This window comes from Medicago sativa, chromosome 2 (assembly GCF_051527215.1).
Source record: "Medicago sativa cultivar Bolivia chromosome 2, Bolivia_mono, whole genome shotgun sequence".
Taxonomy (NCBI): Eukaryota; Viridiplantae; Streptophyta; class Magnoliopsida; order Fabales; family Fabaceae; genus Medicago; species Medicago sativa.
In genome coordinates, this window is record NC_140750.1 from 35,876,632 (window position 1) to 35,884,392 (window position 7,761).

Below are 7,761 nucleotides of genomic sequence, written 5' to 3' on the forward strand. Positions count from 1 at the left end.
TATTTGGCTTCAGACGGGTGTTGAATTCATATTGACCTTCAAAAGCAGCAGCAAGTTCCTCAAAAGTATGGATGTTATCTTTGCTCAAACTAGTGTACCAATCTGCTGCATCATCTGTCAAGCTACTTTGGAAGCAATGGATCATCAGTGCATCATTGTCTGCGTAATTAGCCATCTTTCGGACATACCGGATAACATGGTTATGTGGGCAAGAAGTCCCATTGTATTTGTCAAATTCTGGCTCTTTGAATTTCTTAGGAACCTCAAATCGGGATACCAAGCATAGATCACGAGCTTTAGCAGGAGCACCATTGTTTCCCCGGCTAGCCTTGACCTCACGGAGTTCTCCAGCCAACTCCCTCAACTGTCTTTTCATAACTTCCATTGCGGGATCTTGTCCACGCGGAGTATCGACATCAATCACCTGTTGCACAGTGTGGACAATAGGGTCGGTAATAACAGTGGTTACTTGAGGCATAGCAGTAGATACAGGAATCTGTTCTTGACCAGCAACACCAGAGATTCCAGCAGCAGTATTAGGAGAATAGTAAGCTGAGAGCCCATAAGGACGCCCATTGGGCATAACAAACCGAGCATCGGTAGCCACAGTAGACAGTGGGATAGAGGGAATCACCTCAGCAGTAACTGGAACAGAAGTGGCTGGTTGTTCCTGTGCAGCCATCATAGCAGACATAACGTCATGTGCCTTGGCCAAATCTTCTTTCATAGCAGCCAATTCGGCACGGAGCTGAGCATTTTCCTCTTCAAAGTTAGCCATCATTCTTCTCTTGTGAAATCTTGTTTGATGAATTCTGTCTGGTTGGTAGACTTTGCGAACACGAGCCACTTTTCAGACTGCGGCGGACAAAACCAGGAGGCAATGAGCACGAGAGAAGTTTTTTTGTGACCAATGAATGCATATGATGCATGAAATGTGTTAATGCATATGCAAAAAGACTCTTTTTGTGTTATCGAAGGGTTTTAGACAAATTATAAACTTGTAAACATTACTAAACAACAATTAACATAAACGGGAATCAAACAACTAACATATAGTTTTACAAGACAAATCCAACATGAACAAATGGAAATAACAACAGGAAATGGAGGTCCTCAAGCATAGGAAGTGGAAGCATCATCCTCAGACTCAGACTCATAGTTGCAGTATCGTGCATAGAAGTCACGGGCACCCCTAGCCCTCTTGGAGTCCCTCATAAGCATCCTATCTTTCTCTTCAATCTCTCTCTTAGCTTTAGCTAACTCTTTCTTCAGTGTCAAGACCTCATGAGTCTTCTGCTCATCCTTTCCATCCAAAGTCATGATCAAGTTCTCAGCCTCATAGTATCTAGCCCTCCACTGATGCTTCTCCCGACTCTCCATAGCTAGATGCTCCTGATACATCTCCTGGGTAGGTGGGAGTAAAGGCAAAGGCATGGTAGGAACAGAGGCAGACACATATCTCATAGAGGGGTAAGGCATACCAATCTCCTCAGCTTGGTTTATCACCCACTGTGTATAGGCCTCATGAGCAATACCAGACCTCACACCCATATGCTTCACCTCTTTCTTCCGAAGCTTAGACCATGCTCCTATGAAATCCTCTCTTATGCCTGTAGGAGCATTGGAATAGTGAAAGAAATAAGGAGCCGTAGCAAGATTGATGGGTTTATCTTTCATCGGGAAACCAAATTGTCGCAAAGCGAGCTCCGGGTTATAGTTGATTCCACCCCGGGTACCAAGAAGAGGTACATTAAGAAATTTCCCACCACCAAAAATGATTTCCTTAACCCTAGAAGCGGGAGTGAGCCAAACCACTTCGTTAGGAGTGAGAGCCATAATCCTCTGTGAAATAGACCAATTCTCCGGATTGGCGTGGAAAGACTCCGGAAGGTGCGAAATAAACCACCTATAGAGGAGAGGCACACAACAAAGAATGTAACCACGACCCTTGCCGGTACGATCATGAATAGCATGGTATGTGTCAGCTAGCAGAGTAGGAACTGGATTCTTGGAGTGGAAGATCATAATAGCATTCATGTCCACGAAGCCATCAAGATTCGGAAAGAGAATAAGCCCATAGATGAGAAGTGCAAGAATAGCCTCGAGAGTGTCCTGACAAGTGGTATTGAGGTCGGCTTTCCCAAGAAGATACTCTGAAGTGAACCCTCGGATGCGTGCTTTAGTGACAAGATTCTTGGAGACATCGGTGGTCTTGAGATAGAGATCCTTAGCAATAACCAATGGAGTAAGAGGAGGCTCAAGTCCTGAGAAAGGTACCCCCTTAGCAATAGACAGATCCATCAAGGAAGAATAAGCCTCTAGAGTAGGCACCAGCTGAAAGTCCGGAAAAGTAAAGCACCGATACTCCCGATCATAGAATTGCACTAGAGTGTGCACAAGCTTCTCATCCACATTAGTCTGGAGAATAGTAAGTAAAGCCCCGTAACGACGTCGGAAACCAGTCGGATCCTCAACCTTGAGTGCCAAATCTCTCAAACTAGCCAAATCCACCTCCTTGAACTTGTAGGAATTAGTCCTCTTCATTCCTACAATGTTTACAAATTCAACTTGTCTAAGCCCTTCGATAACAATGCATGGAAAGAGTTTATGCATGTATGCATGTATGCATGAATGCATGATTATGTTCAAGTTCGGAGAAAACATGGTGGGTTGAAGTTCAAAGTCAAGGAGTCATGGGTGGACACGGTGTCCGGTGAAACTAGGGCTTTAGGATATAGTAACCGGGTTCTAAAAAAGGTTCCCAAGTTGCAACCTCTCCGATGTATATCACGGTGTCACGAGACAACACTCGCTCCATGATTATCCGTGGAAGGTCTAACTTGAGTGTAGTATCGCGTGACGACTAAGACTCGAGACAACACTCGGTTTAGCCCCCGCACTACATCCTAGAAAATGGCCATGGATGGGTTTGGTTATCTACGGTTCATAGCGTCATAGAACAATTAGAAGTAAAGTGCCTAAACGCGACAACACGCGCCGACAACATCACCCCCAAAATGCCTCAGCTATGTGGGATTGATCGCATAATCCAAAACACGAGGCAACCCCCGGAATGAATTGTCGATTATATCCCTCCTAAATCCTAAGTTCACTCAGCCCGGGTGCAGGACTTTTGATATTCTCACCCCACACGTTTGCAAGAAATTAAACATTTATTCACATAAGAAAGCAAGTAAAGGAAACAAGTAAAAAGAGCGCAAGCGTGGAAATAAAGACTAGGCGTAACTCTCGAATCTCCCCAGTGAAGTCGCCAGCTGTTTTATCTTGGTTTTCGGGTGTCAAACATGGATTACGTTTGAACCTTTTAAACCGGTGATATCTCATTTTTTCTTGGGAAGGGAAAAAGTAAGCAAAACCCTTGAGAATCGAGGTCCGGGAGTTGTTTTCGCTACGGGAAGGTGTTAGGCACCCATAACGACTATAGTATCCTATAGGAACCGTCTTTAATTTCTACGCGCGTGCTTTATTTTTAAATGCTATTTTGAAATGATATTTACACCTAAAGTTTGCTAAGTGAAGAATTGGAGGGAGAAAAATGTTTTTGGATTTTTATTTTAGTTGAATTGAAGGAATTTTGTTCCCTGCCTACGTACCCGATTAAGGGATCAAATCCACCGTAGTTCTCTCTCAAAAATGTTTTTTGTTTTTGTTGGTTGATTTTAGGTTTGAAAATGGGAAATTTGAAGAATGAGAGAAAGAGGCCTCAAGGGCATGAGATTATGAAATTGTGAGGTTGAATTAGTCATTTGAAAAAGGAGTCAAAGTTTGATTATTTTTCATTGAAGTTTGATTAAGAAAATAAAAGGAAAATTCAATGGGGTTTTGACCCCAAGGTTTATTATGAAAAATGTTTGAGTGAAGTTTGTTCAAGTTTTTTGGGAAAATGATTTTTCTAAGTATAAGGCCTAAACATACATCTAAACATACAATCCTAAACATACATCTAAACATGCATATTCTAACTATATAGTGATGTGTGTGCATGTGTCGGTGCTTGTGTCGGTGTACATCATTAGAGTCCATTGTCCTTTACATCACACCCTAGATATATTCTATGGCCTCTTTGCCAAGAAATTAAATGACATGAAGGTAAAATATTACAAAACTCCTAAGGGTTTACATTCTAACTTTGGTACAAATTAAATTGCAAGAAAGAAATAGAGATGAATATGGGATGAAATGGAGATGCTTATGAAATGATGAAACATGAAATGGAAGGAGTTAGTAGCACATGGCAATATCAAAGAAAATAAAGCAAGAGAAACACTAGAACATAAAGGATAGAAAATGAGTGCAAACATGGCTTAAAATTTGTTCATAGAATGCAAGAATCATATGACCTATAATTCTCACATTCCCATGCATTTTTAAAAGGTTTGGAATCAAGTTTTGGAATGGGAATTAAGGCAACATGGTTTACTTGGCATTTTAAAACAAACTTTAGGCATATTTGCATCATTACACAACTAACTTGTAAGTAATCAATCAAGATTCATACTCATGCATCAATATCAAGCACAAACAGTGGCTAAACTTCTATGGAATCAAGTGGCATAGGTCACCAAAATTCATCAAGCAATTTGGATTGAAATCAAGCAAAGTTTCACTCATTTTTTAGCACAAAATATGACAAAAATAGCAAGAAAATTAACACCTTATTTTTTAACCAATTTTAACATGTGAAAATTATCACAAAATGCTACAAAACTATCAAGAAACCTATGTGAATTTTTAAAATTTTTTTAAAGGTTTTTTGGGCTAAAAATTACAAGAAAATTGCTAGTTTTAACACAAAATATGAAAAAAAAATGCTTCAAGTGCTTTTCTCAAGTTTTAGCGCAAAAAATGTCATCAAAATGTCAAGAAAAATATTAAGAACACATTAGAAAAATTTTAGGATTTTTTATAAACAAATTTAGGCAGACAGGGGTGCAAATACTAAAAGGCAGTGTTCATATAGCACAAGACAAGCAGGGGCGAAATCCAGTAAAGAAAAGAGACCTAGGCCAAAGCCTTGATGGGTTCTGGATCGCAGAGAGACACAGGAGCCACAGGATTGATCCAGGGATCCAAACCCTAGATCAAACGGTGGAGAAGAAAAATGGAACCGGTTTGGAGATGAACCAGCCTGGTTCAGACGAACCGGCTTGGTTCACCCCCCTTATATAAACATGTTTATACCGGTTTGATCATTCTTCTCATTCGTTTCTCTCTCTAAGTTTCCTTAGAGAGAGAAGCTCCTTCTTCTCTCTACATCTTCATCTTCAAACTCACGCTTTCTGGAAAGAACGAAGAACAACGATGAAGATTCCGGCGGTGGTTAGGTTTCCGGTGACGGAACCGCCGCGTCGGAATCTTATTTCTGACTATTTTTGAAAACCTTTTACATCAATGTGTTCGTTCTTCCTTCCTGAGTTCGAAAACCTAAACCGTTTTCCCTAAAAATCACCAGATCAGTGTAGATCTATACTTGAAATTAGGGTTTCGAACTGTTTCAAATTTTTTTTAACAACTTTCGAAAGAGGCTTTCACGTTCTTGTTCGATCTACACTGATCAATGAAGAAACATCACTTGCACAATTGAAAACTGAGAAATAACGGTGAGTTTGGGGTTTACCTCTTTGGATTCTGGAGATTCGAACGAAGATCCACGCAAATCTTTTGGTAAGTTGTTGAATCCGAAAATAAATCGGCGTTCTTCCTTCTCTTCTTCACCAGTTTGATCCTAGTTCTTCGATCCTCTTCTTCTCTCTCTTGATGTTTTCTTTGCGATCGTGTTGAATTCGTCAGTTATGAATGGATTCACGCTTGAATTGCAATGAATCAACGTTCAATGATGAGGATTCTCTCAGAGAACCACTGAGAACTTCAATCAATTCGTAGAAACTCTGTTGAATTGGACATGCTTCTTTTGCTTCGATTTTCTGGCAATTTGTGTTGATTCTAGTGTTTTTTGTGATGAATTTGGTGCAATTGTGTGTGTTTTTGGTGAATTGGAAACGGTTACGGTGGTTTCAGTGGCGGAGAGAGTTTGTTAGAGCTCTGTTGTGGTGGCGCGTGAAAAGAAAAAACGATGACTGTGTAGTTTGATGAGTTGGCTTTTCTGGAATGGTGAAATTCTGACCCTTTGACCTGAGTTGGCACCATTTTATAGGTGCCAAGTGTTCCTCTGGACGAATAGGAAACTGCCACCTGGACTTGGACTAAGGTTCGAAGAAAGTGACTGGATTTGGACTTGGGCCTTTTTGCAATTTTGGAAAACCTGAAGGACTGTTCTGCAAACTAAGGAAACTAAAGGGACAAAACTGAAAAATGGAAAAGAGGACTTAATTGCAATTAAAAAAACTTAAAAAGAAAAATTGAAATAAGAAGGACTATTACACAAAAAATGTGAAATTAAAGGTCTAAAAAGAAAATTAAAAAGGGACTTGAATGAAATTTTGGACACTTTGGACTTAGAGAAAAAAAACTAAAAATAAAATTGGAATAAAAAATGGTAACTTGACTAAACGTAAAGTGAAACGTCTAAAATTTGACAAAACGGACTAAAACGAACCAATGGCTTAAATGAGGTACTTTAAAGTAACCTCTCTCTGCCAAAATTTCGTGTGAAATGACCAAAATGCCCCTAGGGCTAAAACAACTGTAAATGACTCAGATACGAATTTTAAAATGGATTTTTAACAAGGAATTGAGGCAAAGACTTATTCAAGCAAAATTAACAGACTCAGAGACAATTTTAAGGGTTTAAACAGAGTTTTGACATATGAAAAGACTAAAATGCCCCTAGGGGCAAAACTGACTCAAAATGACCTCAAATGCAATTTTTGAAATTTTTTTTGACATAGAATGAAACAGAGACTTATTCTGACCAAATGAAAAGACTCAAACAAATTTTTAAAAGACTGAAAGAAATTTTGACATAGGAAATGACTAAAATACCCTTACATGTGAATTTTGCAAATAACATTGAAATAGAATGCAGAGAAAGATGCAGTTGATCAGAGACAGTTCAAATAGCTTGTAATGCAAGAAAAGAAGAATTGAACAAGTATTTTTAGGTCCAAAATTAGGGTATAACACACAGCAGCTCCTTTTTCATCAAGAACTAAGTCACCAACACCATCTTCTAGTATATCCCATAGTTCTTCATCTAAGCTCATGATATAACTATAGAAGTTGGTTTTCCACCAAGAAAATTCTTCAGCATCTCCATTGAACTTTGGAACTTTTCCAACACTGGATCTTTTACTATCACTATAATCATGTGAGGCATTATTATAGCTAGTTTGACCAGGAGTAGGAGGAGGAGTAGACATGTTTTTCTCAGATCTTTGACTGTTGCACGGTTAAGTGTTACACAACAGACCAAGGCTCTGATACCAATTGAAGGTGAGAAAAACACAAGAAGGGGGGGTTGAATTGTGTTTTAGAAAATTCTTCGTTTCTCTAAAAACTGAACACACTGGTCAGAAGCTAAGTGAGACAGCTTCTGAAGTGAGAATCAGAATCTAAATGCAGCGGAATAAACAGAGAGAGAGAAGAAGAACGACACAAAGCAATTATACTGGTTCCTTCCACAAACCGGAAGTAGTCCAGTCCCCCTTGCACTTCCAAGGAGATTTCACTAAGAGTAATATCTGATTACAATTGCTCAAGCACACAAGCAAGAGACTTCCTTTGCTCAAGCACACAAGCAAGAGACTTCCTATGCTCAAGAACACAATCAAGAGACTTCCT